This window comes from Gorilla gorilla, chromosome 14 (assembly GCF_029281585.2).
Source record: "Gorilla gorilla gorilla isolate KB3781 chromosome 14, NHGRI_mGorGor1-v2.1_pri, whole genome shotgun sequence".
NCBI lineage: Eukaryota > Metazoa > Chordata > Mammalia > Primates > Hominidae > Gorilla > Gorilla gorilla.
The window spans coordinates 108,750,322-108,768,111 of NC_073238.2; the positions used below are offsets into that span (position 1 = coordinate 108,750,322).

The 17,790-nt window shown below is 36.1% G+C and overlaps 1 protein-coding gene across 2 annotated transcripts in view; it reads left to right on the forward strand.

Annotated features, from left to right (window-relative positions):
• Positions 1-17,790, forward strand: part of GPC6 (glypican 6) — a 1,199,462-nt gene that overhangs the window by 811,233 nt on the left and 370,439 nt on the right. The gene's annotated exons all lie outside the window — the stretch shown is intronic.

Here is a 17,790-nt window from a genome sequence, read left to right on the forward strand (position 1 = left end):
GCTACAGTGAGCTGTGATTGCGCCACTGCACTCCTGCCTGGGTGACAGAGTCGGACCCTGTCTCAAAAAAAAAAAAAAAAAAAAATGTTATGATGACTTTTAGAGACTAGGATGGTTTTTAAAACCATGTTTAGCAAATTATAAACATTATTTTATATTTTCCTTTTGTTTTTACTGTATATTATATGGGACAGTCCTGTTAAAGATTGTGCAACCCAGCTATATTGAGCTAACTGTTCTCTCTGATGAAAACAAAAGTAATCTTGTTGAAGTTCCATGCACTCCCATGAGAAAGGACGCTTTAGAAAAGAATCTTGTAAAAAAAAGTCCACTGTACTATTTGTTTTTTATTTGTATTACCTCAACATAGCCCCAAATATTAGCAAACAATTCTTTCCTTGAACTCCTAGAATGAAAATAGATCAATACTTTGGCTAAAATATGCAAATTTTCTATTTCATTCTGTGGAAAAGAAGGCTTTCAGCACACAAGCATGAAACAGCCTTCCAGTCTCTAGAAGGCAGGAGGCAGGGAGGTGGGGAGAATGGAGGGGAAGGTCTTTGAATCAAGGCTCTGTTCTTGGGTTGCAGAAATCATTCAAGTGGTTGCATGGCCCAAAGATAGTTCCCAAATTGCCATCCAAGGATAAAAGGACAAATTTCATAGGCAGGCTTCTCCCAGGAAAATACACAGGCCTTGAAAGAGTAAATGTGTTTTCTCCCCCTCTGTCAAATAGCCTTCAAATAAAAGTACTTTCAATTGCATTTACTGCAATTACACAGTGACAAGCAGAGTGGTGAAAATAGCAGTGGCATTTGTCAGCCTCTGAGGGCCTTCGTCATTTATGCAAACCCCTAAACGAGCATGCACGAGTAAAGTGTTCTGACAACTAAGATTTGCATAGGATAGAAAAAAGATGTTAGAATTCAGAGAAACTGAAGCTCACTGTACAAAGATGTGCTTAGGTTAACAGGCCTCAGCTCTGATAATGAAACCCATTGGCTAATTCACCATTTTGCTTAGAAAGGCCAGAGGAAATGGTTTTATTTCAGAAAGAATAAATTGAAGTGCCGTTACCTCTCCCCACAGTGGGAGGACAAAATCTGTTTGTATGATCATGAGTTACTTTATTTGAAAAATGAAGGAATTTTTAAAAGTTAATCATTAAGGTATCCTTCTGACACAAAATGACATGATTCTTTACTAAGATTTTTGTTCTTTGCTAAAATTGTGAAGGGGTTATGAATTTTTAAAAATAAACTTGATCTTAGAAGATTTAGATTTTTTAGCAAAGACAGAATACCCAACTAATGCTGATAAAAAGGTACACTCATCAAGAAATCTAAAAAGATCTGCTTATTTTAAAGTCAGATTAAACCTCATAGCATCATTTGGAGTCATATAGTCATCCATATTTTTAGTTGAAATGCCCTAATTCCTAGCACAGTTCAGTTGGCTTCAGTCAGCCTGCAAGTTATTGAAGAAGATGGGCATGTGGATTTTGTTACTTAGAGCAGGACATGATTAAGAATGAGAATATAGGCTTTTTAACTTGTAAGAGCAGCAGTGACTTCTTAATTGGCTTTTTGTCCTCAGTGCTTACTGGCTGTTTTAACGGAAAACAAATCCTTATGCTTTCGATCAATTGAGTTTCCTAGATACCGATTTGATGTGAAATTGAATGTCTGGAAAATCACTGGATTCAAAACTAAAATTTGAACCCAGTATGTGTTGCTGGATATACTTTAATGAAAAGCAAGCGTGGTGGTTCGTCCTATATGAACGTATTTCATACCCTTTCTTCCCGTCTCTTTTTTTTTTTTTTTTTTTTTTTTTGAGATGGAGTCTTGCTCTGTCGCCCAGGCTGGAGTGCAATGGCACGATCTCGGCTCACTGCAAGCTCCGCCTCCCGGGTTCATGCCATTCTCCTGTCTCAGCCTCAGCCTCCCGAGGAGCTGGGACTACAGGCGCCCGACACCACACCAGGCTATTTTTTTTGTAGTTTTAGTAGAGACGGGTTTTCACCGTGTTAGCCAGGATGGTCTCGATTTCCTGACCTCGTGATCTGCCCGCCTCGGCCTCCCAAAGTGCTGGGATTGCAGGTGTGAGCCACCGTGCCTGTCCCCTCTGTGTCTTTTTTTTATTAGTCCTAGATGTCTTTGAGAAAATTCTTCCAGTTTTCCTTCTTTGGGTTCTGCTGTGGCATTGAGAATTGACCACCAATACAGACTTATGGAGAAAAATGTGTTCTTGCTAATACTTGTCTGGGTGTGAAGTGTTAGTTCACAAATTTATGGCATGAATTAGTCAAATGTGCCAACTCCATTTTCCACACAGATACATCTCAGATGACAGTGTTACAGTGTTCATAAATGCAGCAGCAAAGATCAGCGAGCAAATCGGTAATCCAACAAAAATTATATATAATAGCCCTCTCTCTGGGCAGCACCTGCAGCCCATCACTTTGGGCTTCTGGCATCTCTTCATCAAAACCTTCACTCCTGTTGCTGTCAGTTGCATGTACCTTCCCTGCTAGCTACACAAATGTCCCAGTTTGTACATTTTATAGATGTTTTTCTTTAATTATAATGTGCCTATCTAAAATGTGAACAGTGGTATGCAATCGACCGTCAATAAAAACAAGAGTCAAACTGGGGGCACATCCTCCCAGTCTTTACAATGCCACAAATAAATTGAAAGTGGTTAGTGACTGTTTAGAGTTCAGTCGGTGTCTGGATCATGTCAAAAGAAAGTTAAGTGTTTTAAGCATTCCAGTAAAAACTTCTGTGGTATTCCAGCCACTACTGAAGTTCTGTAGTTGGGGTGTGTGTGCGTGTGTGCGTGCATGTGTGTGTGCGTGTGTGCATGTGCATGTGCGTGTGAGTGTATGTGTGTGCGTGTGTGTGTGCGCGCATGTGTGTGTGTGTGTGTGTGTGTTCTTCAAAAAAATCAGGAGTCTATTTAGGATGCATTTTCAAAGTCCTCCTCCAGGAAGTTTAACTCAGTTCCCTGCACAGAGGAATTGCTCAAAAGATTCTTACCAAGTAACTGTTATAAGAAAAAGAAACTCCATTTTTACATGAAGAACTTTTCTTTGAAAACTTCCTTACAACATTGAAAAAATGCTGCTAGACCTATTTTAGAGTACTTAAAAATCCTCATCAGCCTCAGGCCCGCCCCTTCACTTGCTTTGTAGTAAGTAGTGTATGGCGTTCCCCAGGATAAAGCACAACCCAGATTCCACCTGCTGCATCCAAATGAATGGTGTATTACGTGGCACCCCTGAGCTAGGCAGGATCAGAAGAAACAGGAGAGTGGCTTTTAGCCTATTGTCACTATTAGAAACTATGCAGTGCGGTAGGAGAAAACCCTGGTTTAAGGCATTAACAGTCTCTGCTCAGGCACTTATCCCAGGTATTGCTGTATTTTCATACAAGACTTATCCCAGCCTAACTTTTGCATGCTGCCCAAATGCAAAATGGTTTTCTTGAAAAATGTTTACGTTAAATTAAAATCTCCTAGAGGGAGAAACAGTTTGTGGGCAGAACTCGCTTCAGTGATATCCTGTGGTTATTTTGAGTGTTTGGCATTGTTATCAACGCTCCATAGATAAGAATTGTTCTATTTCACAAGAGGCCATGTTGCAGATTACAACTAGCTCATGAACACAAAAGTCAAGGCTGAATTACATTTATATAGCTATAGTAAATCTTACATCTACTTTAAAATTGAGGATGTGTGGGACAGCCTCCTGCAAACATCTGGTACCTTCTAAGATTTTATAGACTATGAGAACCAGAGAGAGATTTCTAAAAGATGTTGCCAATGAGGAGAGGCAAAGGTTGGTGAGACAAAGGCAGGGATTCTGTATTATTTCATACTACTTTTTATCCCTAAGTGTTAGAGAATGCTTCTAACATCAAGTATAAAAGTGAGACCTGAGTGTTTTTGTCCCAATTATGCAACCTAATATTCAGGCTACCCCAGTTAGCAAAGACCCTAATAATTCAACTCACTATATTGGGTAAGCTAGGCATATACATTTTTTGCCCTTAGGGAATTTAACATAGTTAAAATAATTATAACAAACTATGACAAAGTGTTAGGATAACAGAAGCATGGGGTGCTAAGCCTTTACTCGGCTAGGGGACTTAACTTAGTCAGCGGGGGGTCAGAGAAGCCCTACTTTGTTAAGTGTAGAATAAAATAGCAAATAAGATTGTATTGAATTGGCATTGTCAAACATAATTGATGTTAAGTAGCCACAGCATATATAATTGTTACACCAAAGCCCTCAGACAGTTTCAGTTTCCCATATCACTCTCAATAGGTCTAGCATGATTTGTCAGTGGTTCTTAAATGCTCGTTTGTTTTATTTTTGACATTTTCTATGATCAAGTCTCACCTGCCCACTACTACTGACTTGAACTGATGAGATTTGTGTTATTTTTCATCAGCAAAAAGTTAAGTTATCTTGATTTAGATGCCCTCCAAAGGGTGTTGTGGGGGAAGCCAGCAAAGCAGCTAGTATTTTTAAATTTAAGCCTTGGGCACTCATAGACCAGACACACCAGTGATATCAAACTTTCTGGGCTTCTTCTTTTCAAACTTGCCAATTATTAAGTTGCCAGGCAGCCCAAAGACTGGAAACTGTCATAAGAGTATCAAACATGAAACCCAAGGTGGGCACTGCATCTGTGGCAGGCCGAGAGACCCTGCAGTGGGCACTATTCACTGATTCTGTCACATATTCATTAGTCCAACACATGTTTACTAAGTGCCTACTGTGGACCTTGTTTTGGTTTAGGCATGGGAATGGAATAGAGAACAGATAAGGCCCCTGTTTGCTGAGAACAGTACCCAGTATATGTTCTTTGAATCGAATAATGGACCCAACTGTACAGAGAAATGGAAGGGAATATTCTAAGAGGCTGTTCTATTTTACTTTGTAAGTCTATTCTTTTAATGGAAGTATAACTAATTCAGTAATTTAAAAATCACATATCCCTGTTGTTAATGGACTCATGAGTGCAGGGATGGCAGAAACAAATCAGATAATGTACCTGATTCTTTCATTGTGACAGCTGCTATCAAGTTGTAAATTAGAGCCAGCCACAAGGAAGCTGTGTTAGGTCAGTCCAATGACTAGTGTCATGTAATAAATGGCTACTTGGTGCACAAATGACTTTCTTGGAACCTACAAGAGTTGTCAATTCTCATGGTAATTTGTGCATTCGTAACTTTGTGTTTGGGAAAATGTTGCTAGATAAGCCTTATTTGATATTAGAAAATAAACATTTGTTGTTTCTACTGAGGAAACTCAGATTTTCTTTTATAAAATGTACAGGACTGTGTTATGTTGCATTTCAGGAGATAAAATAGGCAGAAGGAACGATTTCAAGCATTTGTATAAGATACTGTTCTTTCAAAGACCTTCTCAGGCATAAAAGTCCATAATATAAATCTGACAAGAAACTCTTTTAGTTACAAATAATTCCATAGTAAATATGATATGACACTGGCTGATATTCCTGAAATACCATGTTACAAAAACCTCTAGAATCTAAACATGGAAAATGATTTCCTTTAAACCAAAGAAAAAGAAAAACCCAAGAGCTGTATATAGCAGCAAACTTTCAAGGCTTCTTCATCTCTACTTTATGTAATACAAGAGCCTATTTAATAATACAGTCCAGAAACGCAACCCTGAAATTGAGGAACAAAAGCCAAAGCAATTATTTTAAAATCTGTTCTGTTAGCTAGAGACTCGCATTTGCCCTTGCGCATTCCTGAAAGCACCAGGAAAGACTTTTTTAAAAAAAACAAAGAACACTGTTTTCTGTCAGGTGAAATCTAACACCATCCAACCCTCTCTTTCTTTTACAGTCATTGACTCAATATTTCTCATTTCTTGTGGGCATTTATCATATGTTGTGTTCTCATGTAATGCTGGAAGGATGCATAAGCAGTACTAACTACTTGCTGAGAGAAAGGAAGGAAGGAAGGAAGGAAGGAAGGAAGGAAGGAAGGAAGGAAGGAAGGAGTTGGCTGGCACCCAACAGCCTGTCGCTGGCTACATTTGCTATCAATTACCTAAGTTTAGAAAACGGTTTACTCTGAACTCTGCATATGTGAAAGTGTTTTTATGTGATACAATAGGGTTAATGCCTTAAGGTTGGTGGCATAATGTGTGGGTATTCAGCAGATATAGAGACAGGCATTTCTTAACCTCTGAACACTTACTAATGTTGATCTTGAGGCAACAACTCAAGGGATTCACAGAAGCACAATTTCTATTTTGAATCAAGAAATTTTCCCATGGATCAAAGGAGGCAACATATATCAGACCTAAAATTGCTGGATATAATAGGCAAGTCGTCATTCTAGGGGATGTGTGTTTTGGTGTGTGTATTTCCTTTACGCCCAATTCCAACTTTTGTTCATCCATTTATTTCTAGTTCCTGTACACTCAACTTCTATGCAATTAATAATAGTAATTGTTCCATTTCTTATTTACTGATTACTGTAAATGATATTGTGTAATTGAGATTTTCAAGATGAGATTTATGGTACAAAATAATATGGCACAAAGCAATGGTCTGAAATGAGGCATACCTATTGTGCAACTAAAATTCATTAGGAAGCAAAATATTTCATGTATAATAGGAAGTTTACTAAATATAGATATAAATATATATTAAAATATATATAATATAATAGGAAGTTTACTAAAGTATGACTTATGCCTTATCAAGCTTTTTAATTTCTATGAGAACCAACAACAGAAGAATTTAGTTGACCAAGAGAAAGCAGAGCACATTAAAACTATTCAAGGTAGTTAGAGAATTTGCCTTTGAATTTGGAATTTTGCATTTTGATTTTAGTTTACTCTTCAATGTATTTTCTATAGGTAGTTTAATTTATTTATATATAAAACATACTTGTTTTTAGTAATTGACATTTGACTTTAATAACATGTTACAGTTTTCACTGTCATGTTTTCAAGTTCAAGCTATGACACAGGTGCCTGACTTTTGTCATGCCAAAAGAAAGTATTTGATGATTCTTTACAGTGGAATTAAATCTATTCCAAAAGGCCCAGAAACCCAGGCAAAAATCTTAACACTCTGCACATTAGCCCAATGACATTCTTAGCTATTCAAATTTTAGGAGATAAAAGGAACGTGTGATAGAAGAAATTATTGTGATGTAGAACTAGAAAGTAAGGAACATAGAGCTAAGTAACTGGATCGTTAAAGAAAACATCAAACCACATAGCTATTCACAAATAGCAAAGTTGTAACAAGTCCCATGGCCACCATAACCAGAGTCCTTCATGTGGTGACCAATATAATAGAATAAAGGAAGGCGGTTTACCTCCTGAGGCATTTCGATTACTTTAAAAGTCTCAAGATTAGCAGCTAAAGTGAAAAGCCTTATTTTAACCCAAATAATAAATTAACACATCTTTGTGCAATGTGGCAACATTTTATTAAAATATTTTAATCATGAAAGTGTTAAATGATGGCACTTAGACTTCTTTTCCGACAGACATAGTATTTACTTTGAATATGTGTGTGTGTGGATATATATATTTCGATTGCTCTGAAACCTCCTTTAATTCATAGTTATCTCAAAAGTAGAACTGCTAATCATGTCTTTATATTTGAGTCATTTTTGAAATGAGTTTTCTTTTTCCTCAGGGTTGTTTCTTTAACAATTATAAAAAGACTGCTGCTGTAATCTCTTCATCTGGCTGTCTTTGTGACTTGTTTATTGTGAACAACTCTCTAAGGAACCAGAGGTGGAAACCAGGTTAGAAGAGACGGCCTCAGTGACTTATTTTAGTGGTTAAATAGATCTTTTTCTTTTGTTACTCTAAAGAGGGAGTGGGTATAAGTATTAATGGAAGTAATTTAAGCTTTTGGGAAGCTTCATGGTGTATGAAAACTTATGGTTGTAACTCTTTAAAAATATTGTGTCCATAGATACTTGGTCAGATAGCCAGGAGAGAATTTAAATTAAAATAGAGCATGAAATATGCCTTGTCCTTCAAATAACAGCTCATGTATAAATCCCACATGAAAAAGATATGTCCTCGATTTTTTTCTTTGCATAGATTTAAATAATTTGCTACGCTAAGAATTTCCTTTATTATAACCTCTGAAGAAGTGAAAATTAGAAAGAGAAATGAAAAGTAAGTAGTTGAATATATGGCATTACCCCAAGCAGGGATATATCTGTATGCATCACATTTTTATTCTTTAAGAGGCAGGAATCTTCTAGAAAGATAACAGCGATAATTAGATTCCAAATAAGGCTGTCAGTATTCACCACTAAAATCTCAATGCTCGGGAAATTAGCTGATTTGAAAAAGGGCCTAATAATTCTACTGGGTGAAATGAGTAAATCAGCAGTTGTGAGAAAGTTTTAGAAGTAACAATGGCTACCCATTTGGTCGCAAGAGCTGATACAGTTTTCAGACTGAATGAATCCCGGCAGTGACCCTCTCCTACCTCAGCGCTACATTTATCTTTCGGATTGTTTCACACCAGCTTGAAGAGATTAGTTATCTCATAGGAAGCAAAATCTCTCTTTTCTACCTGAGTTCATTGACTTCAGGAGGAGGGTATTCTCAAAATCCACCACAATCGTTCAACTAAACAGCTCTTTGTAGCCCTTGGTATTATCACTGGTACATGTGTATCCTGGTTCTTTAAATTCAGTGCCTCTAGTTATTGTTAGATCAGTTTCGTCTTTAAAATAGTTGAGTGTTCCAAACTCCTCTGAGTTGAACATACATAGAAATGTATTCCATAGTCCAAAGCCTACTGGTGTGACTCAACCAGACGAGAGAACTAAAATCATTAATAGTCCTAAGAGGACTTCAGGAATAATTTTGCAATTATTACAGAGCACTTGGAGGATGAGGATCAGGCATAGGAGCTTACTTGTAAAAGGCTTCTGCACTAAATGAAACACACATGTCCATTCATTAGCCAGCCTTGCAGTATTTTTCAATTAAATCCCTGTGGCTGAATTTAAAATGTTCGGCAAGTTCTTGGTGACCTAGTTTAACATGTGCCTAATACCACACTTTATTAATTAAAGATCCAGATACGCACTTCCCGAGTTTGTCCCGGAGAAAATGTTTAAATGTGTCTTGCTACTCACTTGCAACCATAATATCTAAATTATAAAATTAAGCAAGAGTTATAAGAAATTCTATTCTTCTATTTCTATGGTTCTAGATCTCATTAGGAGAACATTATATAAATAAAAAAAAATGCCTAATAGTATTTATTGAGCACTTACTTTATACCAGACAATATTGTGATTACTTTAAACTTTTAACCCTAAAACAACCTTATTAAGTAGTTAATATTATGATCTCCATTTTACAGATGGGAAAACTGAAACCAGAGAATTTCAGTGACCTGTTCAAGGTCATAAAACTTGTAAGTTGCAATTCCAGGTTTTGGCTTCAGTACCTGGGTTATTAACCATGGTACCAATTAACTCCTACTGAGCATTTAGGAAGTAACTGTTAATCTGTGACTACAAGGATTGATAAGCTATATTGGAAGAAATTGAGAATCTGATATTGCCAGCACTGTCTAATAGAATTTTCTGTGATGATGGAAATGTTCTATGTCTGTGCTACCAGCATAGCAGCCACTAGCCACATGTGGTGGTTGAATGCTTGACATATGTCTAGTAAGACTGAGCAACTCAATTTTTCATTTTATTTAATTTTAATTAATGTAAATGTAGTTGCATGTGGCTGTTGAGCACTTACAATGTGGCTAGTGTGCCTTAGAAACTAAATTTTTTATTTACTTATTTTTTTCCAGTTTTATTGAGGTAGAAATAAATGACAAATAAAATTTGTATATATTTAAGGTGTACAATGTGATGAGTTGATATACATATACATTGTGAAGTAATTACCACAATCAAGCTATTTTAATTAAATTTCAATAACCATATGTAGCTACTGGCTACTGTATTGGACAGGCAGGCTTAGACCATTAAAACATCTATAATTTGCTTGACATGGCTCAACCTCTGAATATGTTTCATTTTCCTAAAAAAATTTCACTGGATGGTTTCTTTTTGCTTAGACCTAGACTAGGCACATACATGGTAAACACACCAAAAATAAAAACCACATAACCTGGACCTGAGATCTGAGAAATTATCATTTTCCAAAGAGATGAGATGTGTGCTTTCAAAGTGGGCTTTGGTTAAATGTAGAAGACATAGGTAAGAGCACCAGTCCTTGAGTCACTGCATGAGTTTGAATCCTGACTCCACCACTTATAACCTGTGTGACTTAGGGAACATAATTTAACCTGCATAAATCTCAGTTTTCTCATCCACCAACTGGAGATAATAGTACGTACCTCTTAGCATTGTGAGGATTAAACTAGATAATTTATGTAAATCACCAAGGGATAAGGCACATTCACAGAGCACTCAGGGCAGAAGAAATGTGGGCTCCTGTGCAGGTGAATAACCTGTGAAGGTATGAACAGAAAGTAGAAAGGAGGAAGCAAGAGAGTAAGCAAGCAGGTAGGAAAACATCAAGACACCAGAAACATGTTAGCCAAACACATAATAAGGGCAACCTGGAAACCAGTGGAGAATTATCAACTAATTGTTAATCAGTCAGAACTGAAGTGACAAGAGTAGAAATGCACTTCATCAAGCAAGCTGCTTCTTATCACTGTTTCTGGATTTGCCTTAGTTCCTGAGATGCAAGACCCATCCCAGCAGAGATGGCCTTACCCCTGCTCAAGTGAATAAGTGCTTGGTGGCACCAGGGGGGACAAACAGTGGTAGGAAGGTAGGAATAAGTATGATGTGCTTTGGAGCTTGTGAGAAAACCAGCCCAGCTGAAATAGACTTACTTGCTGTTGTGTACAGGGAGGTAAGGTTGGGCAGAATTGGACAGTGGAAGCTTTAAAAGTCAGGCCAAATACTTGACCTTCTTTTGTCTTGCAGGCAATGACAAGGCACAGGGTTTTTTTATCCAGGGAATGTCAGGATCTAAATAGTAATCTGGCAGCTAAGTAAAAGATGGATTCAGATGGATGAGACTTGTGGTAGTAAGACTAGATAGGTCATCTAAGCATGGCACAAAAGGAGAAAGGGAGGCAGCAATAATGGTAGAGTTGGACATAAAAATTTACAGGACTCCAGGTCTAAATAGAGGTGACTAAAAGAAGAGGGCAAAGAAAGAAATACATCAGATATGACTGAGACAAGTGCCTGAGAGAAAGACAGTGCTGTTAGCAAACAGGAAGCTAGTTTGAGGAATGGCAAATATTGATTTCTTCTATCTCTTTAGGTCTTGTTGGATTTGAGAAACAGTGGGACCAAAAGTGGAAACATGCAATTGAATACTGAAAATAGTAGTGTTCTATGTTCCTGGGACAAAAACTGGGATGTCACAAACCATAGGAGGGTTTTCACAGCCCAGATGTGGCCAACTTAATCAACTCTGACAAATTGTACCCGGAATTCCCCATCTTGGGCTCCATACAGATGGCCTGCATTTTTCTTCCCTGTGAAATCATACTGCCTTTACCCCTAAATATTAAACATTCAACAGCCTGCTAATCACTGTGTACTCTCAGAATGAGCCTTTGTCTATATGCTCCAACCTCTTTAATTAAATGCAGCTAGAATGTTAACAGTGCAAATATGAGAATGCTTAACATAATGATTTAACAGAGTCATGCCTCAATCGCTCTCCAAAATATGTTTTTAGACTCAGAAACCCTTTAATAATTATATTTGTCATACACACTGACATTTCATAATTGCAGTCAGTTCAAGAGGAAATTGATTTTCTATTGGTTTTGACTTTTTGCAATTCTCATTGCACAAAATCTAGAATTACGTTCTTCTGGCCATTACCAAGTTCTAGATTTTAAGCTGAAGCATGAAAGTTGTTAATTTTACAAAAACCTTCCCCAAAAGGCATTCTTTTCCTTCACTGGCAAGAATATCACAAAGCAGCCCCTTGCTTCATTGCATGTCCTGTGGTATGATTGTCACCAACGAAAGCACAATATGTAAGGACGAAGGTAATTATTCATTGGTTTCTGGACATTAAGTCCCCCAAGGAACAACACAAATATACATGATGCAGCTTTTGCAAAGAAACATTCGAGACACCAGTGACGTTTTTTGAATCCCAAATTGCCAAGTTACTGATTTAAGAATGCGCTAGAGTATAAATTATTTCCCCAAGCCTCCATAGTGACTTTTGTCGAATGCCTTCTGCTTAGCCCATTAAAGGTGAAAGCCATGAAATATTATTTGATTTGTAACACAAGAAAATGCCCTAAAACCACCTATCCCTCTTTGGAAAGCTGCCAGAACAAAGTGAGAGGAAAGGTCAAGCCTGAGAGCAATGATTTCAGGTTGCAGCCTGTGGCCAGATGAAAGGCTGAGCCTATAGGCTGCATTCAGTCTTCCAGTTTCTTCATAGAGGATTTATATTTATTTTTCCTAACTCACATAGGAGTCTTGGGTTTTGAGATCAAAATTTCAAATACTTTAATAGTGGCCATGCAATATTAAAAAAATTTAACAGTGAATTGTGTTGAATGGTTACTACATGTCCTTACTACATTTCCCTTGAATTCGATTTGGAGAAGCTAGTTTCAGGATTCATTTGATTTACATGTGGAATTGATAGATATTAAAATCCATTGCTTCTAAGTGCCTCACGATTGAAAAACATTATTTTAATTCTGTTGTGCCATGCATTGATTCCTATCCATTTTGATCTGTGATCACTAGACATCAGATTGCTTGTGAATTGCCAGTGAAGGTATGAACATCACAAACCTGGTAAATCAACCTTTAAAATGTAAGAAAAGTTTAATTTAGTGTTACATCTGGACATTTATAAGATGCAGACATTGATAGCTTGGAAGCAAAATGATAAAGTATATGCCTCATTCTGCAAATCAGTTACAAGATGAAAGTCAAATTATTCCATCTGAAACCTCTTAATTCAGCAGAGGAATAGCCACTTGAGAGCTATGATGGCAGTTTATGAAAGTGTCTGTAATCCTTCTTGATAAATCTGTATCCATTTACACAGAGAAGTCATGGTAATCTGTACTAATTGAGAGAGCAAGGATACAAACATCAAATTATTGCCTTCTAGAAGGCATTAGGGGACTTATTTTTAAATTTAAGCTTGACTTTTTATTGGCTACCTATTATCTGCCAAGTAATACCACCTGTGATCTTTTTATGCTTCCAGAAATAAGAATGAGCTTTAATTAGTATGTCATTTTTGCTTAAAGCGTTTCTCTGTTTAATTTAGAAATCTTAACATTCTCCTGAACATACACAATCTTTTCTGGACGATCACTTAAAATGAAACTTTTAGCCAAGCCTTTATCTGAATGAATAAAATTTCAAATTAGAAGATTCTTACTTACCAGGGGTTTAGTATATATGCATTAAACTTGACATATAAGCTTTATATCCCAGGGACTTTGGTAAAGAAGTAGCTTTACCAATTGTTATTCTTTATTCTCGATCTTCCTAAAGTGAAATTATTTTTTAGCATTTGTTTCAAAATGATTTTCAACTTACAAAAAAGTTGCAAAAGTAGTACAAAATTTACATATACCTATCACTCACCTTATTCTAATGTTAACAACATACATACGTAACCATATGATATGGTTTGGATTTGTGTCCCCACCCAAATCTCATGCTCAATTATAATCCTCAGTGTTGAAGGTGGGGCCTGGTTGGAGATGATTGGATCATGTTGACAGTTTCTCATGAATGGTTTAACACCATCACCCTTGCTACTGTCATCATGATAGTGAGTGAATGAGTGAGTGAGTTATCCTGAGATTTGGTTGTTTAAAAGTATGTGGCACCTCCCCCTTCCCTCTCTTCCTCCTACTCTAGCCATGTAAAATATGCCTGCTTTCCCTTTGCCTTCCACCGTGATTGTAAGTTTCCTGAGGCCTCCCCAGAAGCAGAAGCCACCATACTTCCTGTACACCCTGCAGAACTGTGAGCCGATTAAACCTCATTTCTTTATGAATTATGGTATTTCTTTATAGCAATGTAAGAACTTCCTAATACACCATACTACAACAATAAGACCAAGAAATTGATATAATACTATTAACTAAATTACAAACCTCATTTTAATATCACTAGTTTATCCCCTATCTTTTTCATGTGTCAGAATCCAATCCAGGATTCCATGTGCCTGTAGATGTCATGTCTCCTTAGTCTTCTCCAATCTGTGACACTTTCTCAACTTTCCTTATCTCTTATGACCTTGACACTATTGATAAACACTGATCAGTTACTTTTGTAAAATATTTCTCGATTTGGGTTCATCTGATATTTTCTAGTGTCTGCTGGTATTTTTCACTGTAGAGTTACTGTATTTTATCCCTTTATTGGTGATATGTTTTTTAGGGAAAGTATTTGAAGTCTATGTTAATATCCTGTTTCTCCTCAACCTTTCACCTCTGATATTAGCATCCATCAAAGGATTTTGCCTGTAGCAGCTATTACTGTAGTATTTGCATACTGGTGATTTTATATTTCCTTTTTTCCCTCTTTATATATTAATTGGAATTCTTCCCCCGAGAAAGTGGATCTTTTTTCTCTCCCAACTTCTTATCTGCTTAGTTATGTATTTATATCGGTATGAGCTCATGGTCATTCGTTATATTCTATGGGTATAATCCAATAATGTCATTATTTATTTTGTTGCTCAAATTGTTCCAGGTTTGTACATTGGGAGCTCCTTACTTTTGGGTCCTATATCCTTCTGACATGGTCGCCATCATTTTTGAAGCAATTTCTCATTTTTACCATTACAAGATATACCAGGATCATTTTGTATTTTTCCTGCATCAGTCCTAAAACCTACCTGTTCTCCGGGGAGCACTAGTTCCTTTTATTGGAGAATGGTATTAGAAACCAAGGTCTGGGCACTAGACGTGCTCGATGCTGCTGGAGGGTCATTGCTATGAAGCCCTGTCTCCAAAATACACTAGGAAATATGTGTATGTATACTACTCCATACATACTGACAATTTATATTTATTATTTATTTATCAAATATATGACTAACATTGATTTTGAAGATTTTCAACTTACAAAAAAATTTCAAAAATAGTACCAAATTTACACATACCTATCACTCACCTGATCCTAATGTTAACAACATACATACATAATCATACTACAATAATAAAACCAGGAAATTAACATTGCTATAATACTATTAACTAAACTATATACTTCATTTTTTGTGTATATTTGGTGTGTATATGTATATGTATATATCTGTCTGTGAGTTCATACTGATGCCAGCTGAACACCACAAAGTTCATTCTAGCCTTCTCTTTCCTTATTTGCAACATCTTTCTCCAACAATGAGAAATCCGGTTTTCTTTATCTGCAATATATTAACATATTTGTTAAAGACAGAATGTATATAAGTTGGAGTTGCTAACCCATACTCCTTTAAGAAATATATTGACCAGCGAGAGTGCAGTATTTCTGTACAGTTTATTTTGCCTTTAGGTTTGTGGTATCCAGTCAAAATAGCTTTTCAAAGTTACTTAGGTTAGTTATGTTCTTAGTTACTTAGGTTAGTCATCTTCTTGAATGTTGTTATATTCATTGGTAATGGAATTAGGTTTCCTTGGTACTGTTAGGATCCCATTTTAAGTTCTCCTACATCTTGGTTTATTTTAATTATTTCTTTATTTTGGAGTAGGATATGAAGCATTACTGTAGTTCTAAGTCTCAAAACTATACAAAAGTTATGTGTTTAGCTATGTTCCCCCACCTTTATCCATACTAACTTAGGGCCATAATCCCCTTCTTTCTATCCTTTTCCCACCCACTCTCTGCAGGTTGATCAATCTCTTTAGTTTGTGGTTTATCTTTCCTGTACTTCTTTTGCACGTATAAGTAGATATGTGTGTATTTGATTATATTTCCTTTTTTCTTACAAGAAGGGTAGCATACTGTAGATATTCTTTTATACTTTTCTGTTTTCACTTAAATTTATGCCTAGTGTTCCACTATTGGAATGCTAATCATGTGGGAGTTATTTCTATCCTACAGCTCAAGGTCATTGCCAAGGTCTGCTTGCAAAAGTTCAAAAAAATTGCAGCCTCAGGCATAAATGGGTTAATTGTGGAAGTTATTCCAGATCAGTTCATAAAGATCTTCCACATTACTAATAGCTGTGTAGTACTTCATTGTTGAATGCACCATGGTTAATCAGTATTATTTCCAATATTTTGCTATAACAAATATGCTATAATGATTGACTTAGTGAATGTGTATTTTTGTGTTGTTAAGGATGTATCTTCAGAACAGATTCCTAGAATTGGGATTTTAGAGTCAAAAGATAAGTACATATGTGGTTTTGTTAAGTGTTATCAAATTTTCCTCTGGAAGGCTTGTATCAATCTGCATTCCCACCAGCTACTTATAAGAATCCCTATTTCCCCAGAATCTCATAAGAGAAGGTGATGTCAGATTTTTAGATTTTTTCAGATAAGAAATGGTATCAAGATCTTTTTAGTTTAATTTTTCCACCTATTCATTTTGATATTATTTAACTGAACAAATTAACACCTTTTTTTAACGTGCCGTGAGTATCATATAAAGGATTTTTTTAAAACTAGGATATTCTTGCTAATATAACTAAGAAAACTTCATAATGGGCTAAATATAAGAGTGAGATATATATTTATGAATAGCCTATGTTACCACAGCAGATAAGTATAGGTACGTTTATTTTTAAATAATATTTTTTAATATTAGGGAAACATTTTCATTGTTTCCTAAACTTTCACTATGTATCTGGACTCCATCACAAATGTCTTCCTGTCATAGAATTCTGAGAAATAAGTAGGAGCATATGAAGAGGTCTGTAATAACAGCAATTATGGAAAAGTAATTTACTGATTGTATAAATTGAACAGATTTCAAATCGAGTAGATAGACCATAAAAAGCAAGTAGGATATTGAAAATAAATATTTTGGGAGCTAGGAAATTGCTCATTAAATTCACATACCAAATGTCAATATTTTGCTAACGTTTATATAATTTAGTTTCTTAGTATCTAAAACCATAGTTTTTTTTATTTAAAAAAATTCAAATAGATGCTAAGATGATCAAGTGTTTGCAGACATTCTTCCTCTTGTCCACCTGGCAGTATGAAACACTGACATAGAAAAACCTTTGTTTTGTGATCAGTGAATTAAAATACAGCAAGACGAAGTGACTTGCAGAATTATTTCTACATTGAGAAAAAGGTAGAACCCATTAGGGAATGAACCTTGGTGAAAATATTTAAAACAGGTAAGGAACTGGCTATAAGGAAAGGACACAGACTTTGGTTTTAGGCAAAAATAAGATGTGGCCGTAACTCAGCCACTTGTTAGCAATATAGAAACCAGAGGCTTCCAGCATTCATGGATTTTCAAAAAAAAAAAAAAAATGCCCTACCATGACACATACTCTCTACCATTGCCATACCCACATCTACTCAAGCAAAACCTTCTGTTAGCCTTGTACGTTTCAGAAGAGAATGTCCATAATATTAGTTAATGATATGAATAACAATAAATTCTTTTCCTGCATTATTCTATTGAACCATCAAAACGGTCCTAAAGGAAAGGTGTGATTATTGTCCCCATTTTACAAAAGAGGAAACTGAGTCTCAGAGAGTTCGAGTAAGTGGCAGAGCCAAGAAA